The sequence below is a fragment of the Anser anser genome, assembly GCF_964211835.1.
Source record: "Anser anser genome assembly, chromosome: 7".
In the NCBI taxonomy this organism is placed as follows: domain Eukaryota; kingdom Metazoa; phylum Chordata; class Aves; order Anseriformes; family Anatidae; genus Anser; species Anser anser.
The window spans coordinates 23,878,216-23,902,979 of record NC_139727.1 but is presented as its reverse complement, the minus strand read 5'-3'; the positions used below and the strand labels follow the sequence as shown (position 1 = coordinate 23,902,979).

Here is a 24,764-nt window from a genome sequence, read left to right as displayed (position 1 = left end):
GAATGAAGACGTTGCTTTTTATGGTTGGAGCTTCACAACTGAGATCTAAATGTTTCCTTCCAAAACTTAATGAAAGTTTCCATAACTTTTGCATGGCAGGTCTCCTCAAAGCCACAGCAAGTTAAGTACAAAAAGCCTTTTTGAATGATAACAGTAATGACACATGGAACAAAGCCAGCCGAGAAGGCAAACGGAATGCTAATTGTAGAAGTGCAAACCTGTGTGAACAAAATGATAGACTTGTGTTTATTAACACTTGTCTACACTTGGAATTTTCTCAGAATAGTTTAGTTATCCCAGAACAACTATTTTGGTTGAAACTAAAATTACTATTCCAGAATGATTACTGAGAAAGTTTTTTTGGTGCATTTCCAAGTATAAGCAAAACCTCATCCCTTGGAATCAATTTAGTACAATAGGCAATTTTAAAAATTATTTTTTTTTTTTAATATCAATAGATGTCTTTGCACATCTCCCAGTACAAAATCACGGTTCTGCCACATACTTTAGCCATCCACTCTTATAATACATAGTGGACTTTCTGCAAGGCTTACTAACATGCACAAGCCATCCACAGAGTTCAGACTTCACTGGACTAGTACGCATTTTTGTGGAATGGCTAAAAACAAGTGGACGCCTTTCCACACAGGTAGCACAGCAGCCTCCATTGTACCCCTCAGGTTTCTTTCCTTGCTTACAAAACCATCATAGTTGAGTCCCAGTAGCAGAAGTTTCTGCGAAGCATTTACCACCAAACTTGCTGCTCTTGCGCCACTGTCAGTTTCCATAGGTCCAGGCTTTCCAGCCTGACGGTCCTCACACAGGTGTCATTACTGTATAGAAAAGCTTAATGTGTTTCTGCAAAGGTTGAACCACCATCTAAAAGCTGGTGCAGAAGAAACGCCTTCTTCCAGCGCTTCCCCCATGCTTCCCTCAAACCACAGAAATTTTTTTGCTCAGTTTCGAATATTCAGTTCTTCAAAAGAAATAGGAAGTCACTACTTCTATAAAAGATGGCAACCAGAAGAGACCATTATGAGTCAAAGCAGGCTTCCAATGTTCAGGGTTTGCTGCCGCAGTGCATTTTGCACTGCATTTCATGTTTTGCCCTGTGGTGTCTTTTCGGGAGATGATTTGCCTCTAGAATCAGTCAAGTTTCACATGCATATCCAGTGTGTACGCAGGGGAGGAACAGAGCATTCACACCTCAGAAACATCTTCTAGCCCAATGTCTCTCTAACACCAGAAGAAATAATTACACAGTGCGTGCACTCGCACGAGCTCAAGTTGCTGAGCAACAGTTCTTATCTTCTGGTCTACTTTTCTATTTGTTAGGGAGAAGTAGCTTTTATAAATTTCCCTACTCCTTGGGGAGATTATAACGAGATTAAAAGTTACACATGGAGCATGGAATTGTCAGATAATTAGAATAACTAATCCACCCTTCCCACCTACTCATTTTTCATGTAAGTCTTAGGAAGAAAATATCTGATTTCCTGGAAATTAACATATAATTTGTTTTATATTACAAGTAATCATCTTTCTACAAGTCTAATTAAAAAGTGGTAGCTGTGATATACTTTATACCAGATTTAGTTTAGTATATCTACTCATGTATGCAGCTAGTAAATCTGTTTATTGGGGGGTAGAAAAAAGTCAGTCATGTACAAAGAAGAGTTAAGATCCAATATGTATAAACATCACCAAGGTCTGACTTCACAGCCCGTACAACTCCACCAGTACAGACTTTTTCCCACATGAAGTACAAAAGTTAAATGCTTTTATAAGGCCAAAAACAAAAAAAAAAAATCAAAAACATTAAACTGATTTCAACAATAGAAAAATGGCTTAAGCAAGCCTAGCAAGAGTTCCAAAATATTTTAGTTTACAATTGATTACAGTGAGAACATACATGTCTGGTATTTCTACTCTCCCATCAGAAAGGTTGTAATTAAAAATCAACTGATAAAATGAAGTTGTTACAGGCATTTATAAAAAATAAAATAAAAAAATTGTTGGAGGCACAGCAGGTATTTTCCTCCCTGGAACCATGGGTCTGCAGCACTCTTGCAACAGGGGGGGAAGGAAAATCTTAGCCTGTCTTAAAGTGTTCCTATACTTTACCACACCAGTGAGAAGATTTGCCACTGTGAAGGCATTTATGCACAATTATAAAGCAAAAATAATACAGTGTGGACAGAAGGATGCATGGCTTTAAGTCTGACAAAAAAAAAGGTGCTACAGTACTCTTTTTTCAAGGTTAAATAGCTTCACATTGGCTCCCTCCAGAACTGTTAACACCTCAGCCCCATTTGCAGCTATATTCTCCCTGCCAGCTTTCAATGTTCTCTGAAGATGACCTCTCAAAGTAGCAAAAATAGTCATCTCTGAAAAGAGAGGCTTACCAACAATGGCTTGGTTGACAAACACGACCACACTGCTAACGTTACACCAAGAGATCTCAGTTTAACAAGAAAAAAAAAAGTCAGTTGCCAACCCTTTGAGGTGTATTCCACAGTCCAATAATGCACCCACTTTATCGTGGACATTTTTTTAGGGAAAGTTAATATGATCTTCACTAAAACAATATGCCTTGAAAGACACTGAGATGAGAAATTCTACCTTGTAATTCTACCCTAAAAATGCAATATAACAAATGGTAGCCTGTTCCATACAGGATCGAAATGTTCTTACCTCACTGGCAGCAGTAACACACCTTCAGTACTATGATACCATAGCCTCCAAAGGGAAAACAGGGATAAACCAAGCAAGCTGATGTTCCATAGTGAAACTAGATTCTATATCTAGTCTAGATACATTTGTGTCTATCTATATCCATCTACCATTGGTTGGACTGCAAAGGAGTTGTACATCTCCGTTCCCAGGGAGGTGTCTACATGACGATGTGGGATTCCACCACTGATAGCAGAAGCAATAAAAAGATCAGGACAAAAATTCATCAAAAAGTATCAGAGTATCAATACGTGGTTAACACCTTCAGAATTATTTGAGCAGAAATACAACCTGTTCATCAGCTTTACAGAACGATCAGACCTGCTTTCTTTTGTCTGCAGTCTGCGGTATTGACCTACTTTTAACGAAGATATGCATGCTTGAACTCCAGTCTAATGGTAATAGGCAGGCAGGTTATTTCAGGATTCAAGGCCAGGCTGAATTTGTCTAGGGCACTGGTGGAGGCCAGCTGGCTGCCTTCCTTGTCTGTTGTTGTGCTGCCCCTTGCAGTTCCTCCTTCATGGGGTGTGCAGGGGTAGGGGAGGCATGCATATTCACTGTCTAATCAGCCATCCCCCTCTACTTCCCTCTAAAGCAGTGAATTAGAAAAGAATTGGGATCAGTGCCACTGGTCTACAGGCTGACACTACTACTCAGCAAATGGTGCCCTAAAGAATTGAGGTCACTGCTGTTTAAAATAAAAAGTAACACAGGCAAAGCATGAATACAGTCACGAACATCTCTTATTTTGTATTTCTTTTGCTCGCACTCGAGGCTGCTCTTGTTTTCAGGGGATTTTCTCCAGGTTGAATGTACATGTTTAGGTTCGACCTTGAAGATTTACAAAGCACTGCACCATTGGGGTAGAAGAACAGAAACGAAACTTCCAACACCAATGGTACAAACAATCTGCACTTATGTCAGGTCTAAGTCCAAAACTGGAAATCAGTAATCCATTGGGAGACTGGTTTTCTTTTTTTAATTTCAGCAAAAGACATTTTCAGACCAAAAAAAAATTTGCAGAAAAAAAAGTGCTATTAGAAACCAAGAAGTCTCATAAGAAAACATTTCTCTCAGAAAGCATAACTGTGAAAAACAGTTAACTGATTTTATAACTAAGTACACTTTTTATTTTGGAAGAGTTCAGTGTATTCCGCATTTATCTGGGGAAAAAGGAATTTAAGTCAGCATAGTTAAATAGATATTTTGATGTATTTTTCCCTCCCTCACTTCACCTGAATTACATTGCCTCTGACATTCTCTTTAAGGTATTCTTTATTCAAGTTAAACTACATTTTTTGCTGCCTCCTTACTATTTGTCTTCATTTCTATTCTAAACATGACTAGGCACCAACCACAAATGGCACTATATTGTGCTAGGCATCACAGACAGAACAGCAGAGAGTCTGAGTGCAAGCATATGGAAGATATATGATGCAGGGAAAGGAACATAGAGAAACAAGCTGTAATAAAACCAGCACATACCAAACTATAGTTTGCTAGGGGCTAGCTGTGGCTAGGAAGGAGTAACAGCGTTATGTGAAGTGAATGCAACTAGGAGGAAAGAGAAGGAAACAAATTGAAGCCAAGGTGAAGTGTCACTTCTCTTCAATTATTCAGCTCAAACATACAGGATATAAAACTGTGAATCATGATTATAAACCCTGTTAGCACATAGGAGCTAAGTGTCAGTTGATCCGGAATTCCTGTTAATCTTACTTCATTCCATGTCTACAGGAGACTACCTCTGTTCAACTGCCACTGAGAGTCTACTAAAATTATATTAGTAGCATCTTGATTGTATAAGTTCAGCTTTCAAATATTCATCATTAGAAAAACATAAAAGACACTCTATAAACTATTTTTACTACAGTTTTCATAAGTTTTAGCCTCATGAAGACTGCATTCTTACCAGAAATGAACTGCTTTCCTCTTGTTGTTACAGCTGTAGAACCATTCTAAACAGGCTATATACATATAAATATATATACACACATTATATACATAGTATATGGTCCTAACAAGAGAAAAAAGTGTTTTGCACCTAAGTTCTGAAGCCCAGAACACAGTGTGACTGATTTTGCTTGGGGAGGGTTTGGGAGTGGAAATAGCGATTATGGTCTTTTCCATGCCAGTTCTAAAGCTTGAATGAGAATAGTACAAAATTCTTCCTGCAATCAACCTGCTATTCTACAGCTCCCTGTGAAGGGACTGGAATAATCCAACTAGTTCACATCTGTGAGCAAGAACTGCTTGCCTGCATTAGCCTTTCCTCTGAAATACTGCTGTTATCGGACAAGTCAGGAGAAAGTCACCCGAGGACACAAGATTCACTCTGCCTGCCTGGTACGTAACAAATTGTGTTTAATGCTCTATATTTCAGGGGGACACCATCTACACGAAGCTATTCTCTATATGTACCTTTTCAAAGGAGGGAGGTTTGGTAACCTGATCAGGGTTAACTGCTCTTCACATGCATGGGCACAACTAGGTGAGGGGTGAAGGCCACATCGTTGTCACACAAGAAGCAATCACACTGGAATAGAAATCAGATAAGCAGAACAGAAAAAAACAGATTTGCTACCATAGCTGGACAAAGTGAAGGCTACTGTCAACAGGAACGGTTTCCACGCCTGTTGTGTCTCATCCACAGCAGTGCAACCACTGATCATTACTCCTCAACCCTCCCTTGCCAGCCACAAAAATTTGCAGATCTTGTTCTGACCGTATGATTACTTCAGCCTTCTGAACATATGACGGAAGGGACCTACTGTATTAATCTAACATCCTGCGTGAGAGAGATGCAGGCACCCAGGGCAGGAGGAGGCATTACATCATTAGGCCTAACCTGTTCGGTAACAAGAGGCCATAGAATTTCACCCAGTTGCTCTTGCTGTAAGCCTTACAACTCACGTAATAAGCTACTCTCAGAACCACAGAAAAAAATTAAAAGATAAGATTTACAAAGCCTAATGTTAAGAGGTTTGCCTCTCCTGCTTTTAATAAAATAGATTCTCCAAGGAGTATCTTACTAGTGTGCACAAACTCTACTCAAGACTTTAGAGTCCACCATTTTGCTGTTAGGTTTGATTGTATTTTTTTTGTTGTTGGTGGTGGTTTTTGTTTTTAAATTGGGTTGGATTTTGTTGCTGTTATTGTTTTTAATATATTCATTTATGTATCCTTAAAATGCCAAAGATCTATGTCCACGTAAAAGTCCTCAAAGACGACAGCTACAAAAAGCCTATTTCTTCACAATCAAAAATGTAAGGAAGTGTGTTTCAAATACCCAGCAGCATCTGAAAATAGAGAAGCAACTCTGTAATGGCTCTATATAATAGGGTTTGATGTTACCTATTAATTATACAGAGCGACAGTGTAGAATTAGTATGTTTAAATCAGAAAAAGAATAATTTTCCTGTGAGCTGTATGGAACAGTGCAAGTCCAGACTCATCTGGATATCCAAGCATAATAGCAAGTGATATTTGCTGGTAACATAGTCCTCTGTCCTTAGCAAAAATCCCAACAGAGCAGAAAACAACTTGGAATAAATTCATCAAGATTAGGCAACACAGGTTAACTTCGATTACTAATTAATTTCCCCAGATCATTCCTTCTTCTGCTCCATGAATAGATAATGCATCATCATTTATGATTCTTTCCTTGAATAAGTGTGAAGCTTATTATAAACGGGTGCAATGTCATTTCTTTTTTAGTACTTTATGAATGAAAAGGTTGATTCTGAACTTAAAACAGTTCAGTCTGTTTTCCCATTTATGAAGTATTTTTCAGATTACTCCATGTAACTTTATGTAAGCTTGCAAGCCATTTTCCAGTTTGTCACACTGGAAAATGACATGGACCGGTTGCCTTGGAAAGTGTTTAAAACTTAAAGTGTTTAAAACAGCACCTGTCTAGAACTGTAAATTAAGCTATACAATATCATGGCAGATTACAAAGAAGCAGATGTTTTTCAAAGTGTTATTGATAATGTCTATTTTAAACGTTACGGTGTTTGAGCCAAAGCTGTTCCTTAAAATTCTTTTGTCTTGATGGAAGCCTTTTTCATATTTTCATGCTGTGAACCACAAACCGCTATAGACATGAGATGCCTTTCCCCTCAAAAACAGGAAGTGTAAAGGCTGCATTCAGCCCCATTTAAGTCAGTCTTTTCATTGACATCAGTAGGCACTACTGTAGAGCTCTTTTGCTACTAAAAAAACAAGAAAAGACAAGGAAGAAAAAGAGTGCCAAGCAGATATATTACTTTTCACATGCAAAAGTGAAAAATGCACCACTGCTGAGAACTAAGCTTTCCGGGCATCAGCCAGTCAAGACTCAGAAGAATGCTGTAGGCTATTGTCCTATTTTTTCAAAACTCTTTTTATAGATTTGACTCATTTTCCCCAATATGTTTCCCAAGCAGTTTTTTCTGCATGGTTGGAAGGCGATACAATTGCTGAGCCATTTGTTCAGCTCAGCTGTGCAAATGTATTGTATTTTACTGGTTATTTTCAGCAACACAAGTATTCTGTATTTGTCTTCAAATCCCCAGATAAGAAGCAGAGAAATGTTTAGCAAGGAATATTTGTCAAGACAATGACAAGCATTACTTGATCTTTGTCCACCTCCCAGCTCTTGAGCATTAAACTCTCATCTGATGTTAAAGACAATGAAAATCCTAAGTGCGTTTTCCATTTCCTCCTAAAGTAACAACTTTCTTTGCTAAAACATTGAGCCATACAAATTTAACTAATCAGAGAGTGCATCCTGACACTTTCCAGATGATTATAGTAGTCTGACAACAAGATATTTGAGGTGGCAAATATGTCATTTTATTTCAGCATCAATTGCTTCAAGAATTTATCAGTTAAAGGCAAAAACAGCTTAAAAAGATGTCCATGTCAGAATAGATATTACCAGCAGGTTAATAACCATTTTAAAACTATTTTGGGAGACAACAGATTACAAATGTACACATAAAGCTGCAGGTTTTTCCTATGCAGCGTCAAGCTCCACAGCTTTTTCCACTGCCAGAAGTTCTGTGGCAGAAGAGAATGAGAAGCAGCTCAGAGATGCCTTCCCTGCTGCCAGCAACAGCAGCCCATGCTTGCATTGACTGACTCAGCATGGCTCAAAACAGCTGACACCTGCAGAAGATGCACTGCAGTCAGTAGTCAATATCCTGATTGCAGGCCCAGTTGCTTATACCCCAGTGATTATAAATGACACTACCCTCTACTCATGAAGGTCTCGGGGTGGCAGGCAGACAACAACAGGGAGAAAGGCTTTGAAGAACATCAAGACACCAAGTACCCCGAAAGGAGCCTACAACAGCAGCCACAACCCTGCCCATAGTTTCTCCAGTGCCAATAACTTCAGGGGCCAAAAACACCTAGTTACGTGGATTGCAGGGAAAAAGAGTTTTAAGGTAAGGCTCATAGTTTCAGGTGTTGAGACCCGTATTAAGTAGTTTCTTCATCAGGGAATTCTCTAGTTACTGGGCTATTAACTTTCACAGCCAACGAGAACCAGGAGAAAGTAGTAAGTGATTCAAGCAGAAATCATTTTCATCTTACTGCCTCCCGAAAGTAAGTTTGCAGATGACACCAAGTTAGGTGCATGTGTCGATATGCTCAGGGGAAGAAAGGCTCTGCAGGAGGATCTGGATAGGCTGGACCAATGGGCTGAGGCCAACTGTATGAAGTTCAACAAGGCCAAGTGCTGGGTCCTGCATCTGGGGCGTAACAACCCCAAGCAGAGCTACAGGCTGGGAGATGAGTGGCTGGAAAGCTGCCTGGCCGAGAGGGACCTGGGAGTATTGGTTGATAGTCGGCTGAATATGAGCCAGCAGTGTGCCCAGGTGGCCAAGAAGGCCAACAGCATCCTGGCCTGCATAAGAAGCAGTGTGGCCAGCAGGTCTAAGGTGGTGATTGTCCCCCTGTACTCAGCTCTGGTGAGGCCATACCTCGAGTACTGTGTTCAGTTTTGGGCCCCTCGCTACAAGAAGGACATCGAGGTGCTCGAGAGAGTCCAGAGAAGGGCAACGAAGCTGGTGAGGGGTCTGGAGAACAAGTCTTACGAGGAGCGGCTGAGGGAGCTGGGGTTGTTTAGCCTGGAGAAGAGGAGGCTCAGGGGAGACCTCATCGCTCTCTATAGGTACCTTAAAGGAGGCTGTAGAGAGGTGGGGGTTGGTCTGTTCTCCCACGTGCCTGGTGACAGGACGAGGGGGAATGGGCTAAAGTTGCGCCAGGGGAGGTTTAGGTTGGATGTTAGGAAGAACTTCTTTACTGAAAGGGTTGTTAGGCATTGGAATGGGCTGCCCAGGGAGGTGGTTGAGTCACCGTCCCTGGAGGTCTTTAAAAGACGTTTAGATGTAGCCCTTAGTGATATGGTTTAGTGGAGGTCTTGTTAGTGTTAGGACAGAGGTTGGACTAGATGATCTTGGAGGTCTCTTCCAACCTAGACGATTCTGTGATTCTGTGAAATAATGCATTTCCAGGCCTGCTTTAAGGAAAAAAAAGGATGAGAAGGTGGTATGATTAATTTTGGCATATTTTTCTGAATTTTCAAATATTATTTCCAAGGAAACATAAGAATAACCATCCAAGCAGATAACCTGTAGCTCAGAGCTACCCAAGAACAGCAAGAGGGAACTAACAATACTGAAACTGGAAAACTAATGGCAGCTTGTTTTGTCCCATGTACTGCAAGAGCAATAGGGCTAGAGCAACTCCACCAAGACAGAGGAAGGACAGGAAACATAGACAGGAGGAAGTCTGAACCAACAACTGAGAAAGCTAAGGAAAAGTTTTAATATGAGAGCTACGGCTGGCACAGAAATGAAACAATAAGACAGATTGTTTTCATTCATGTAGACAAGAAAACTGATGAAAACAGAAGACAGGAATAGCTAGCAGAGGTAAAAGTGAGAAGTGCCCACAACTAGAATATGTTTTGGAGTATTAGTAAGGGACAATAATAAGGTATTAGGTATGAAGACACAGTTTACATTTTCAGTTCATTTCTGCATCACTTTCACAACAGTCTGGCCTAAACTGAGCAGAACTCATCAACACTTAATGGAGGCTAGCAAAAGATGTTCTGTGGTGATTACGCAGGTCTTCACAACTACAACTCAAATTGCAGACACAGGTTTCATAGCCAGCTTTATTACACCCTGCATAAACACAGCTACTCCACTGCGCTTTTAATCACAGACAATTCCAGTGAGATGGGGAACATTGTGGAACGCGATAAAAAGCAAAAGCTAGCCAATTTGGACATTTTATATTAAATATATATATTTAAAATTAGATGATAGGTATGAAGGAGTCTTCTTCCAAGCCATCACCCCTTGAGTCATGCCTCTAGTACTTAAAGGTTAGAGGTGAAACGGCCACTTTTTTTTGCCCCTTCCTTTCAGCACTCCTCCAAGAATGACAATAGTATGACTATCTACACCTTCCAGAACTTTTACAAAGACTGAATTTGCTGAAGGGAGACAGATGGATATGGTAAAGAGAATTAGCAAACTCTTCATTTGAAGGCAAACTGCTGAGATATACAAAATTGCTTATTCTGTATGGATGTACATTGGTTGAATGTATTCTTTTTCATGTTTAAATTTCCCATCTACCAAGTGACGAATATTCTTTCAAACTATCTCCAGAACTAGAACAGTTAGTAAGAAACTTTGCCCTACCATCTCACTCTCATGCTTGGAGTTTATCCAAGTTTATCCATTTCACCTTCAGTAGAAATATTGTTCACCACCCCACAAGCAGCATGCACAAGTACATCCTCCTCCTTAATTTCAGAGCAGAGTTAAGGAGCTAGAAGTCTGACCATTGCACCAGAAAGGTTTTTCTTATTTTTAAAACACTGGCTCATATCTGTCTACATCACCATTCAACCAGACAGAGCCAGCCGGCTCTGGATCTGTCTACACCAGAAAAAGAAATTCATAATAGCTTCCTATTATCTCAGAGTGACTACTTAGGTATGCAAGTTTTGGCACTAGGACTTTACTCATCATCAATAGTATTCTTCCACTGAGTCATTTTGCAGTCAGTTTCCAGTTTTCTATACTGCCTGTAGTCTGTTTTTCTCCCATGAAGTGAGAGTCATATCAAAGAGTTAACACTGATTGCAAGGATTTGAAATTTAAAATAATGAAATCTGTAGGAGGGAGCTAAAGAGAAAAGGAGTCTGGAACAGCAATATGACAAACTCCTTAGAAGGTCTCTCTGCAACTGATACTTTATAACTTATTAAAAATAGATACCAGACAACAACTTATTTTTAATGCTGCTACAGATATGTACAAACATGGAAGTTTTTCTGTTGTGGTGTTTTTAATGACTTGAGTCAGAGCTCCTTCAAAAAGTACTTTAGAATAAGCTAAAAACCAATAAAATATTCACATGAGGGTATTCATTATGCAAGTTGGCTCTTCGTGCTATTATCTCCTACACAAAAATGGAGCAGAGGAGGTGAAAATTTCTGCTAAGGTTAAGAATGAAAAATATTGACAAAGGGGCAAAACAGAAATTTCTGCATGCTGAGCATCATATTCTGGTGTCAACGGTACCATATCACAACAGTCTCTTAGAGGTGCATTAGCAGCATGAGAGAGAGAACATCAAGGGGAGCATTGCAGTGGACAGAATTACTCTGAGGGACTGGAGGTTTAACTAGAATATTTTTAGATTTCTCTGTTTATTTCTTTCTCAGAAGAGTTGAAACAAAGCTCAGCAAGAACCATACAAACCTATCAGCCTCCTCAAAAAGGACACGAAACCACAGGCTACCGTTTGAGTCAGAACTATATTTGCAGTGTTAATTTTTCAGCTTGGGGGTCTTGCAGAGCAAAGTGAACAGCAATAATGTTTTTGTATGACAAAGGCACAAATCATTACAGGAAAAAAAAGGACAAGGCCCTCAGGGTTCCATCTTACCATAGTACAAGTTGTTTCATTTGCTATTTAAGTTTCACAGCATAATGCCACGAAGTTTACATAAAGTAGTAATAACTCACCATTTACATAGTGGGAATGGCAAATGGCTTGTGAGAGAACTTGGGGAAGGGTATAACAAAATAACTACTTGCTGCAAGGAGAGCACACAAAAGCATTTGTGATGCTCCTAGCAAGATCTCCAAGGCCCAGAACCCTGTTTTGCCCACTGCGTTTGCCTTTCTTACACAAGGTTATTATTACGCTTGAAGCAATTGCTGTTCAACCAACTTTTATTTATGTCAACAAGAATCATGATATACCAATAAATAACTCTCTCCTCACTGGTATTAGCATTCCTATCCTTTCTCATGACCATGAAGCAATCAATCATAAAGTTAGTTTCAGACTGATGAAACCTAGGATTGTGAAGAACATGCAATACAGCACAGACTGGGTATAAACTGGAGAAGACAATAGAAATTCTGAACCAAGAGAAAATTGAACCATCACGTCATAAATAGATATTACTTGGCTGAGGGAAGATACATTTACTCAACAGGGCTAAAATCCAGATTTGCAGTAGTAAGTCACTTAATTGGCACATGAGGCAACATAATACATTATACAATTATGTGAAGTGCCCTCCCTAAGAAGCAGGGGTGAATATCTCTGAAGAGTTCCCCAGTATGAGATCTCTAGAGCCCAAAGGCTTGTAAGACTACAGCTCATGCTTGCAACAAGCAGGCAAAGAAGCACTTCCTTATGCATACCAAGCGAGGTCCCAGGTTTAAGAATGCCTGAAATAATATCAGAACACGATACAGGGAAGAGGGACAGCCAAGGAAGCAAGCTCTGGTCACTGCTAGGTGCCATGAGTTCATGATTTTACCTAGTTGGACAGTCCCTACCATTCACTTTTCTTGCTTTTTACCACCTCATTACTTTCTCCTGACATACAGGAAATCTTCAGCAAAAGTCCCTGAGGATACAGGACTGGAGCTAATTATGGCATGGAGGAAAAATGAAGGATCTTGTTTCCTCACTTATTATAAGACTAAAATTGCACTTGGTTTACAAAAAAAGCCTTCCAAGACAACACCCAGTTGAAGGTCAGTGATGATTAACATTAGACAAATAATTTTGTAAGCTATTCTTGTGCAAAACTGGTTACCACGTAGTCATACTCCCAGATTTTTTTTTTAATTTGAGCAGTTATGAAAAATCATAACTTGGAGTGTTCAATAATTTGAGATAGTATATACTGAGTAGAAGCTGGTAAGTTTCATTTTACATTATATTAAATGAAGTATGGTTTAGCAGTATTGCTTACATTAAATTTATCAGGGAGCGTAACAATACTTAGGATGAAGAGGGCACAAGGGAAAAACTGAATTTCTTGCTTGATCTGCAGACCAGGAACACACATAATGAAAACTGATCTGTCACTTTTGAGATTTTAGTTTTAAATGACAGGCGTTTAACAAGAAGGTTTTCAGGGGGTATTATAGAGCAATTTTTGGTGAATCCCCTACCATTTTGTAGCCACCAAAATCTCATACTCAATGGAGATACACGCAGCAGACGATAGATGTATATTTTCCTCTGAATTAGTTATGACATACCTGGGTATAATACAGGTGATGGAAGCTCTTTAGTGACAAAGCAGAGGTGAGGGGTTCTAAATAAGCAATTTACAGGACGTAATCAAAGGAATCACACAGAAGAAATAGTGGATTTTAATCAGCAATATCCAGGAAACATGCATTATAAAAACAAACATTTCAAGCACAAATAAAACAGCTTCTGATGACTTATATATTCAAATTATAAAACTTGAACGCTTGATTGGTATTAAAAAAACACATACACCCTCTATGGCAGGCTGTTACTATATACTTTCACCTCCAGTGAAACTCCCCCCCACGCATGTTTGTTTACTTGCTGTAAATGCGAGATTTTTGCTGAGGAGATAGGAGTTCTGCTGAAATAGTTTAAGTAAACAAGACCTTAGCAGTGGCACAAGCAGAGCTCTTCCCACGCCTCCCAGATCCAGCCACGTGTTGTGCCTGTGCAGAGGTACCAGACTGGAGCACCCAGCCCTCTTTAGCAAGGCTGGCTTCCCTTGCTTCGTATTCCTGATCTTCAACAGGCCAACGCGCATACACCACCTTTCCTGATGTGGCAGAGGACCAGCAGATACTGACGAGATGCAACCAGGAGAAACAAGGTGGCCAGCTAAGCCCCTGCAACTGCGTTAAGTGTTTTGTCTTATTTGAGGCATTTCAGCCTTGCTGTTTCAGATCTTTGCTGCCTGTCTATTCCCAGCCACTCAGCCTTCTTCTAGCTCCCAGTACAGCACATAGTTGACACTTTGAGTTTAGTTGATTTTTTTTCTCTAGCAATGTTGCCAACAGTGCTAGTGCTTGAGATAGCACTTGCTCTTACACAATACTAATTTGCAGAGTCAAGAGGGGATTTCTGATATGGATCAGAGCAGCCTCATCCCAAGAGGAAGTGTAACCAATGCAATCTCCATTTCCTAAGCTTAATTAGATTGTGTTCAGTAATAATATTTATAAGAGCACTTGCTTAAATGTCTCACTAACAAACCCCAGCAAAGCCATGTGTAATATAAGCATACATTAGTATGTGATATCCAGGAAGTTAAAGCAATGATACCTGTACTTCTCCCACCAGCAGTCTTGCAGATATTTTTTTTTTTTGGAAACGCAAGAGGACATTGCCAGATAGATCAGGCTAACTGTAACATTTTAAAAAAATAAGATAAACACTAATATAAAAAGTCAATTAGAAATATAAATAAATGGGTGGCAACAGCAAGGTCAAATATTTAGATTCAGAGCTTAGAACACTGCAGTTACCTAGGCAACATCTGCTTCTCTATGTTGGTTTTAATCCTTTTAGAGTGACAAAAACTGAAGGTTTTCAGAAATTGTTCAGGTCTCTAATTGAAGCAATAATATATATTTTTAAAATATTATCATAAGGGGCAAGCATTTTATACACAAATGTACATTTAAGAATTATATTTTTTCGATGGATTAATGACAAAAATACTTCGGAGCATCTGAAGTTATTGCCTAAAATAGCCACCACAATTATTTAAATACTGTGAATATCATTTGAATGATTTCTGCCTGAGATAGCTAAAGCCAGTCCATGGATGATTTTTATTCATCTCAGTATCTTAGACTTCTCTGAAAATAAAAATAAAAAGGAAAATGATTATTGCATTATGAAAAGTTGCACTAAAAAAAAACTGAGAATTAAGAGCCTCCAAGAGTGCCGGACTGGCAAGACCTATTCAGTTTCAAAGTCCATTGGGGCCTGCACTGAAATATTTCAGAGTTAATAGAACAGTCAAATCAACTACCTCTTGTAACTTGCTTAATGTAGCACTGTAGCCAGTGAAATTATGATTGAATTTGTTTTCCTTCAACAGTAATATTTACTAGTGTTAAAATCTTTCAGCTTAAAATGAAAGTATTCAAAGGCAAATTTGTATCTAGGAAGACAGATTACTGCATTAAAATTCACTAATTTATTCTTGCTGCAAAATGAAAACAGTTATTGGATTTGACCATCGAACAAAATGACATTTCTGAGGCATTAATCTTTACAAGATGTTAAATTACTCGTAAAACTTCAAGGAAAAACAAAGGAATTAGAGCATCATTTTCTCAAGAAATGAGAGTGACTGAGCTAATTGAATCATGTAAAATGCTAAGGACATAACTCTTCGAGAAGTTTAGTGAAATAGTCAGTGAGACCCAGTAACACGGCTGTCTTGTCATGGACATGCAATACAAAAATCAGTATATTTCTGTCACCTGAAATTTTGCATATTTCGTTTCCAAACTGGTATTGAGCAATATGCTTGATCTTGAGGAAAGAAAGAGAACATCACGTGTTCTTCTGGAGCAAGGTGAGAGAAAGGATTCGACTGCATACATTTATAGACGGAATTCCCTTATCACGTGGAAAATAGAAGCAGCTAATTCCATATTTATATTAAAAATGGACAAAAAAACTTGGCTCATAGCTATACTGTTGATATCAACCCATTTGGATAATGCCTGTACATATACTAAATCCTGAATAATCAATTTCATTGTTTGGCTGAACTTCTAAGCCTTAATTATTCACAACATTCAAATTAGAGACTATTAAAGACTTCACCCAATCACTATGAACTAGCTTTATTTTTCCAGTGAAGTGATTACACACCTGTCCTTTTTATCTCTTTGAAAAAGTAGCTTGCTTGTTGTTACCCAAATGCAAATTACAGTTTTAAAACTGGCTTGCAACCATTTTCCAATAGTGTCATTCCATGGTTTGCTATTTGTCGACCAATGACTCCTCTAGATTTTTTGTTGTTATTGTTTTAAAATAGGAAGAGTTTAGGAAGTGTTTCCTTACCTGATCTGTTTGATTTCCCCGAGAGATTTTTCATTAAGTGTTATTTCCCATACCCGTGTCAACTGTTTAAACAGAACTAGCCAGAAAGAATTCTGTTTGGGGAAAATATGGTGGCTTCAGCATGTGTTTTTATGGGATATCAGGTGGAAAGAGAGAGTTTTGAAGGGAAATAGGTGAGAAGGAAAGCAAGGAGGAGCACCTTTATACACAAGGAAGAATGAGCCAGGTAGTGAAGGTATCCATCTGCTCTCTTCCTCCCACCCTGCTCTCCAACAGCAGCTGCACTCAATCACCTGACAGCTGCAAGTACACCAACATCTAAAGATGCACAATTAGTGTCTTTGCTAATCTTCATTTGCTCAGCTGCATCCCCCAGACTAAAGCTAAACCACAGCTACCTTCAGTTGTCAAACCACCAGGTTCCACGGGTATTTTAAAAGAAAAAACTTAAGCCATCCATTAACACTTCAGAGAATCAAAATGATGTTTATACAGAGCAGACATCCATCTCCTGAATTACAGCTGATCTTAAAATGCTTTGTGCCTGCATATAAAAATTCTCCTGCCCTTGGGAATGAACAGGCAGCACTCAGGACTGCTGCCAAGGCATAGTCAAGACAGCTTCAGTTACAGTTCAGTGTAACAATCATAAGACTTTTTTTTTTTTTTAATCAGAACACAGAATAGAAGTGGTGTCAGCAACTTCTTTTAAACTGACAGTCCAGCAGGAGTGTGGCTGAACAAGGCAGGATATTTAAGAATCACAACACTGTCAGTTGCATTTTAATCTCATATACAGCAATGATTTACAGGATGTAGTTTCTTATATGTGCACAAGGTTTTCCATTTAAAAGCACTCGCCACCCCACAGAAAGTTGAAATAAACAGCTTTATTAACTGCAAATTAAGGCTGCTAAGTGATGTTTAGTACTCTACCACCATACTGTGGTGATCAGTACTCAAGAAGAAACATTGCATTTCCTTCTTTTAAGTGCTGGTCTCCTTAAGCAACGTCCAAGGGCATTTCTACCACTCTTCTCCCTTAATCCATGGAAACAGACCTCTGTACAATAAGCTTCATAGTTGTACCAATTCCCACAATGCCATCACTCCACTTTGCATTTACACTCAATTACTCCTTAACACTGAGATCCTATCGATCTCCACTATAACCACTGAAGACTCATCCCACAACTTTGTACTGAGAGCTTGCAAGCAGTACTTAAGCAAGACAATGGGTCTTCTTGGATGCAAAGCACAAACTTGAGAATCTCAAGCATCTAGTTTTGCCTGTCTCACAACATTGCCACACAGCTTTAACCAAACCAGCAACACAGCTACACCCAAAGCAAAATGTTAACCACACACATCCTCTGGCTACCAGCAGCTTCAGAGGGTGTAGGTAAAGTTGGGTCAGTTACTGTCTACCTCAGAATTTTCAGACGTTTGATTCTGTCTGAAACTGGTATAATGAATAAATGTAAGCTTATATCAAACAATTTTTACTATATTTGATGAAAAAGCTAGGACAGATCTAGAGAAAAAAATTAAGTCTTTTGCACATACATAGATAGGAACCACCTGCAAGAAAAAAAAACTGTCAGATCCAGCTGTGTCCTCCACAGGAGGGATTTCAGAAAATATGCTACATCTTTTGGCTGCATTTCTGTCTTTTTGTACCACTTAAGAGCTCAGACACTTCATGCTGCTAAAAGTACCATCCACAGTCATCATGGTGGAAACAGTTTAATGAAGTTCAGAGATCAAATAGAAACAGCTAATTTTGTTTTAGCAGGACTCATATGACAGAAACCAGACCTGCAGACAGAAGGTGCTATATATTGAGTGTAAATGGCCTACAGACAGAATCGTCCTTCCCCCTCTGCTGCACCCCCAAGATTTCTGATTCCAGCTCTTAGCTGCTAATACTTTTGCAATTAAATTCCTATGACACTTTTATGAGAGAAGTGGCAGAGGAATTATACCTTTCATGCAAATCGTGTGTTTCAACTAACAACTTGATATTTGAGAACGTCACATTTCATGGAAAACTGTTGTTATTTCCCTCTCAGGTTGCTTGCAGCAAGAGTCAAAAGAACTACAAAATTAACAGGTTTGACAGAAATCTCAACAGAAAACCACACTCCAAGTCACCTATGGATCCTCCAAATTCCCCAAGTCATTTACACTTCATACAACTGTTCAAAGCACATTTCTCCCCAGAGCAAAGCATTCGTTTCAAGTGCACTCGCTCATTTTCTTGTTCTAAGCCTTTCATTATACTAGCAATCACATGGAGTAATTTGTCTGCTCAAACTTACCACAGGCATCTTCAACAAACCTCAAGGTCACCTTTGAGGTAGGCAGGCCCAGCACTCAGCCATGTTTGGTCCACCTATGTAACATGGGGCAGCCTTGCCAGCCACTGCCCTCTCCTCACAGACCTGGGATGTCCCTGACGCCACGTTCTGAAATTCACGTTCTGTGAGACATAGGTGTGAGAAGATATAAATCTGGAAATGTCTTCTCAGCTTTGGCACAACACAGCTGCTCTGTCTAGCCCAAAGGTGCCTGGTGTCTTTAAATAAGGAAGAGAAGAAATTTCTTCCTCAGTTCAGGACATTTATGTTGGATTAACACTTAGAAGCAAGCATACTTAGACTCCTTTTCTTGCTTGTATCAGTTTGCTGGAGATTGAGCTCTTTCTTTTCCCATCAGCTTCCCTTTACATGTTAGCTCTGAAAGCCAGTCAAATTTACCATGTACAGCAATTCTAGGGGCTTCATGAGGATACCAGTTCGATACAGCAGAAAAGGAGGGGAAAAGCACTGTGTGCAACTCTGATGGTAAAACACACATACATTGCTTCTTGTCTGAACTATGAGGCTCACCCCTTCCCTCCAAGGGCAGCCCTCAGGGAGGGCAAGGGCCTCAGCATGATCCTGCCAGCCCAGACCTTCCAGAGAACAAGGGCCACTGCACACCGAGCGGCAGCCAGGCCAAAAGCAAGGGTGTCCCTCAGGGAGCAGTGGCCTGTGACACCCCTTAGGGGACTACTACTGTCCTCCTTCCCACCCACCCCCAATTCCCAAAACAGCTATTAGAAGATATGTTGCCAATCAAAGCAAAGAGGTTAAATGAAATTCCCCAAGCCACAGTACTGAAGGGACACCAAACTATATTCACTGCGTCAGTACTGAGGCTCAAGAGAATGCCATACTCCCACCTCAGGCAATTTTTGCCAAGATGGAAAGTAATTCTCCACAGGTAACCCGTACTTCAGAGCACACTAGATGACAGCCAGCTAGCTGATTTTGTCCCAGAACCTCTTTAACCAAAAGATGCATCTACCTGTACAAAACGTAGCTTGTCCAGCACTGCCTTTGGTACTGACTGGCAAGAACAACTCTGAAGACTGAGCCTGCAGGTGTCACAGGACAGCAAAAGCCATCCCACATTCAAGAACAAAGGTCTTTCTGGTTATTAAAAAGCTCAGCTTTTTCAGTGTTGCCTGTTTCAGTTATGCTTGTTCAGCCAGGTCTGTGGCAAAAATATGGTGACTCTCACCATTTTCATGTTAGTAGCACTCTGTCAAAAACTACATCATCTTTGCTCCTCAGCACATTTGTCACCAAACAAAGCTGCATAACACTGATAAGCTAGTAGGGGCCTTCAACAAACACCTTTCAAAGGCTTCAGAAACCTTCAAAATCGTCATCTTAGTCATCAGATTCTCAGGTATAGGGTCCAAAACCATCTCCCCCCCCAGTCTTCAGTACTAGTCACAAACACAAAAATATAAAAAGGTAGCCCAATTCAGAATTGAAAACTTATTTCCACTACTTCTTCCTGGATCAGTTTTGCTTTCTAATGTTCTGTAATTCTCACAGTGGTGAGGAAATAGCAAAACTTTTATCTTTAAGCTCCTAAATTCTATACTACGTTACCCCTATTCCTTTGGGGGCATTGGGACTTCTTTCACTTTCAGGCAGAAGGCAGACAACCCAGACTGGAAATTTACATTTAATTTGCTGTTGCTGAAGCAAGCTGGGAAAGAAATTTTAGTTCCTGATCTTTACAGATGCATTTATCTCCAGCACAACAACAACAGGATGTTTGGCTTACTAGGGTTTAACAAATACTGAATCTTCCAGATGGAGAGTACTTTGTAAGAACAAAATGAACATCAGTGAAGATTTCCTTTATAGATTTCTACTTGCACACCAAACACTGCATCTGCCTGCATATCAATAGCTTGTTGTTAAATTAGCTGTATATTTCAGTATTTCTGAAATTGGATGTGCCAGTTTATAGCCATTACTTTGTTTTTCCCTTCTGGCATAAGGAGAATCCAGTCTGGCTTTGTAAAGAATTGAGCTAACATTCCTGCATATTTTATTAAATATCCTAGCAATATTATTCGCTCATAAAGTTCTCCCCAGCTATTAAATCGTAGAAACATTGCAGTTTTAGCTTCTGCATTTGAGCTCTTAGGAATATGGACTCAACAAGCTAAAGAAAAGGTTCTCTATGATTTCTTGACACTTTTACCTTAGCAGCAGTACTACAGCTGAAAGCAAGTATCTGTGCAGTACACCAAAAGAAATACAAACAGCAAAGCACTTGGTCTCTTTTACAGGGTTAACAATACATAGTGATTACCTCAGTTATAGAACTAGTTGTTTAAGTTAAAGAATTAAGTGGTGACAAATATATAGGAAAAAGGACCTAATACCTTCTGATTCTATTTATCAGAGATCTCAAAATGACAAAGATTTGGTAATACATAGCCTATATTCTCAAAGCTTTGGTCGCCAGAGTTAAATTCAGGTCTAAGTTTCCATAGCTGTCTTCTTCATTGTGGTCTAGAGAAAAGCAAGACAGAAGTTTGAAACATACTGTTTGGTAGTCACTTGAAGCCTGAATAACTTGAGTTTTGCCTTTCTAGACATGAATTACAAATTTTGAATACTATAGAATTAATTATTTAAGTTCTCTGGTGAAAAAAAAAAACATTGAAAATAGAACATAGAAACATTACAGTTATCTGGACTAAACCCAATGAGTGGGCAAAACAACTGCACAGCTTGAGAGCAAGGTTGCAGAAACATTACATTTTTTCACATTAAATACAACATGCCTGAATTTTATTTGGAGTGACCATATAATACATTTTCAGTTACAATTAAGTGGGGGGGGGGGGGGGGGTGGAAAGAAGCCTGCTTAATATTCAATTAAATTCACATCATTTTGTGGAGGAACAGTATTATAACATTTACCTACACTTTTTATTTAAAATTTGACTTGAAGTATTGACAAAACCCAACACGTTGCTCTCTTGAAAGCCCAGAGATCAACACACAAATTTCATGGAATTCTTGATCAAGTAATCGCTTTCATGGCACTGAATATGCAGCCCAACAGGCTAGGAAAGGCATTAGGTCTTTACATCTGTTGTAGAAATAACTGTTCTTTAGAACTGCTCACTTAATTTCTTATGTAAGCAAAGTACTCTACAAAATGAAATAAAAGTTTTACAAAACGCAGGCTAAATAAAGGTCAGAGAACCTGAAAAATCTTTGATATTTTTATCTCTCTCTGCACCACAGAAGATAAAGCCTACATCACAAGTCACTTCAGTAACCTCCCAGACAAACAGCAGAAACATCTTCCATATGAGGATCCTGGGCATGAGGAAAAATATTAACCTCTTGAGAAAAAGAAGATTGAATAAGAGATGCAAAGAAGAAAATAATCATCACAGCAGCAATAACATACATGATGACAAGCACCCAATTCTTACCTCCCATGGGACTGGAAATCATACTGATTCATTCAATGCCTTCAGCAGACAGAACCCCAAACTTGTCCTTAGCAGTGTAGCTGCTCCTTAAAGTCTTTTGCTTCCACTCCCTATCGCACATAGCAGACACTACTAACATGTTTCCACACCAAATGCCCCTTCTCTCCAACCCCAGAAAACCTATCTAGTTTCTGGCTTCAGCTGTCATCTCTCTCTCTCAGATCAGACATCACCACCAACACCTGAACAAATTCTGGGCATCAAATTACACCTGCAGGAACACCTTTTATCAAATTACCTTATTATTTACTAATTCTGCTGACAGTACCTAAGGATTATCAGAGCCTAGCTCATTCTCTGCATTCTGGAATTCTTTATTTGCCTCCAGAAATTTGTGGGGAAAATCAGGGGTTTATAGGGTGAAAGAGACTTTTTCAACTTTTATATGAACTTCCACTGTAAGATGTGCAACAAAAAGCCCCATCTTACTCTCTAAATAACCTGCATTTTAAGGCAATTATGCTGGTTATTTGGAAAAGAAAAAAAAAAAAAAGTCTTGCTCCTGTTTTGATCCAGCATTTTATTGAATAAATTATTTGAAAGACTTTTTTCCATTGAGAAAATTATATCTACCAAGAGACTTCCATCCCCTCCATTTTTCTTTGCCAAACAAATTCTTAAACAGCAACACATTTGGGTTAAATATTTACTTTTCAACAAATTGGTGACTTCAAGTAGAAAATTTCTGTTGACATCGATTGCCAATATTCCAGCAGAGCTTATGAGACAGGAGCGCAGTGTGCTTGATGTTACAGGTTTTTCTGTCATAGCATGCTCTCCACTTCTATCCTGTACGGAACAAGGTGTGCTCACTCATTTGTATGCTCTATAAATACAACTTTATAAGCAAATTATGTTATTTTTCCACTGCTACCTGCATTTTTTACCACAACCAATTTCCAAGCCAGTGGAACAGCTTCCGTTTCTTTAGGCTGGAATTGGCAGAAATACAATGCGTATTTCACAAGTAGTCCCTGACTAGGTGCCCTAGTTGTACCATCAAGGAAACATTTTTTAGACATCAAAAGATACGCACAGATCTATATACACTGCCTTGCAAATGCTGGATCTTTTTACTACAGTTTACTTTGACTGCTGAAGAAAACAACTAGGATTTTGTTACTTCTTAATCAGGCACCAACATTTCTTATGCTCTATTATCTTACGCAATTATTCCTTCTGATGAAAATATTTTTAAAAACATTTTTAATCCAAAAGGCAAACTAAGTTTTCAGGCAAATATATAGAGAAAGAACTTACAAAGAAAAAAGTTAAATAGTGATTAATTTTCATGTTCAGAAAATTTCAGCAGTTTGAGGCATCTCTGGAGTTGTCTGGACTGGCTTGCTGGCAGTTTGCCTTCCTCTCTTTCAGTGTATCCAGATGTTAACTCAACTCCCCTCTCCCAATCTCATTACCTCTGGAAGCAGATATCTGGTCACAATTGACATCCTGAGAAGTGGCAGTGTAGAGACTGAAGCATTCTCTTTCAGCATCTAATTCAATCAAAATCTGAAGGCTGATCCCCAGAGGTGAGAAGTTCTTGAATTAACTCACACTAACTGCAAATCTGTTTGTTTTTTTTTTAATTTACTTCACTGGTAATAAAAGCCACTTGTCAGAGACAATTACTAATTACTGATATGTAATGGTAGTAAATAACAAATAGATGAACGATTTCATAATTTGGAAAGACATTTTCCCTAGAAAAATAGTTTGCCCTATTCCAGGTGGAACTTTCAAAATCAAACTCCCTTTAGGACTTCTTTTTCCTCCCTCTGTGTCTTTGTGTATTAAAAAGAAGGGCAAAAAATCAAGAAGTTTTGATTTTGGCCTTGCAGTTTCTTTAGGGAGAGGTAGAGAGAGAGAGGATGTTTCAATGCAGTCCTCTTATAATTTGGCAGTCTCTGCAAGCATCACTGACCCACCTCAGCCCTTTCAAGAACAGATACCATTTTGTAAAGCATTACGATCCATTACATGTCTTTCAGATAAACACATAACAAAGACAGGCAATCCTAATATCAAAATCTCAGAGTGGTGTCTGAAGCCAGAGAAAGAAGCACTAAATGAAAGTGGGATATTTCCTAGAACCCTTTAAAAAAAAAAAAAAAACTCAGATTTTTTTTCTTGCATGAAGAGATGCATACAGACATTGTTCTCAGTTAAATTGTTTTCAGACAGAGTGAAAGCTCAGTCTCATAACTGTACAGAGACTTCTCAAAGGAAGTCAGGATCAGATGAAATAAGGAAGTGTGAACCATTTCCACCTGTGTGTTTCACCATTTTCTGGAATACTAAAGCCTGGTTCTTTTCCCATTTATTTGGTAAAATAGTTTTAGATTGTTTCTTTTTCACCCTTGCTTAAATGAAGGGTCTGCCCAAGGCCCTGGGGGCTCTAATATGGCCCTGACCAACCCCTCTCAAGCCTCCTCCCAGGCCTCACTGTGGGATGGGCTCTGCCCCACCAGCCCTGGGACTTCCTCTGTTCCCCAGCCCTCGCTGCTGCCCGATGGAGCCAGAAGAGAGATCACCACGCTCTTCTGGAAAAGACGACACTGATGGAAGCAAGAAGCACCTGTAAAGTTATTGCAAGTTTTTCCCTTGCACTGGGCACAGTACAGGTCAGAGAGCTTTCGGTCTGAAGAAACACAGCTGTGTTTTGAGTTTAATCTGCATCAGGTGGTGCCTACAGTCTATAAGTATCTCAGAGAATGTGCCTAGGCTGATCCTAAATAAAGCAGCACAATCATAAGCATAGCTGGCA

At 39.3% G+C, this 24,764-nt stretch overlaps 1 long non-coding RNA gene across 1 annotated transcript in view; it reads right to left on the bottom strand.

Annotated features, from left to right (window-relative positions):
- Window positions 1–23,489, bottom strand: part of LOC310902698 — a 64,410-nt gene extending 40,921 nt beyond the window's left edge. Inside the window, exons 1-2 of the long non-coding RNA XR_014586903.1 lie at window positions 23,258–23,489; window positions 21,938–22,786 (exon numbers count right to left, since the gene is read on the bottom strand). This is a non-coding gene — a long non-coding RNA (uncharacterized lncRNA). The remainder of the gene's footprint in view (window positions 1–21,937; window positions 22,787–23,257) is intronic.
- Between the last annotated feature and the right edge of the window lie 1,275 nt (window positions 23,490–24,764).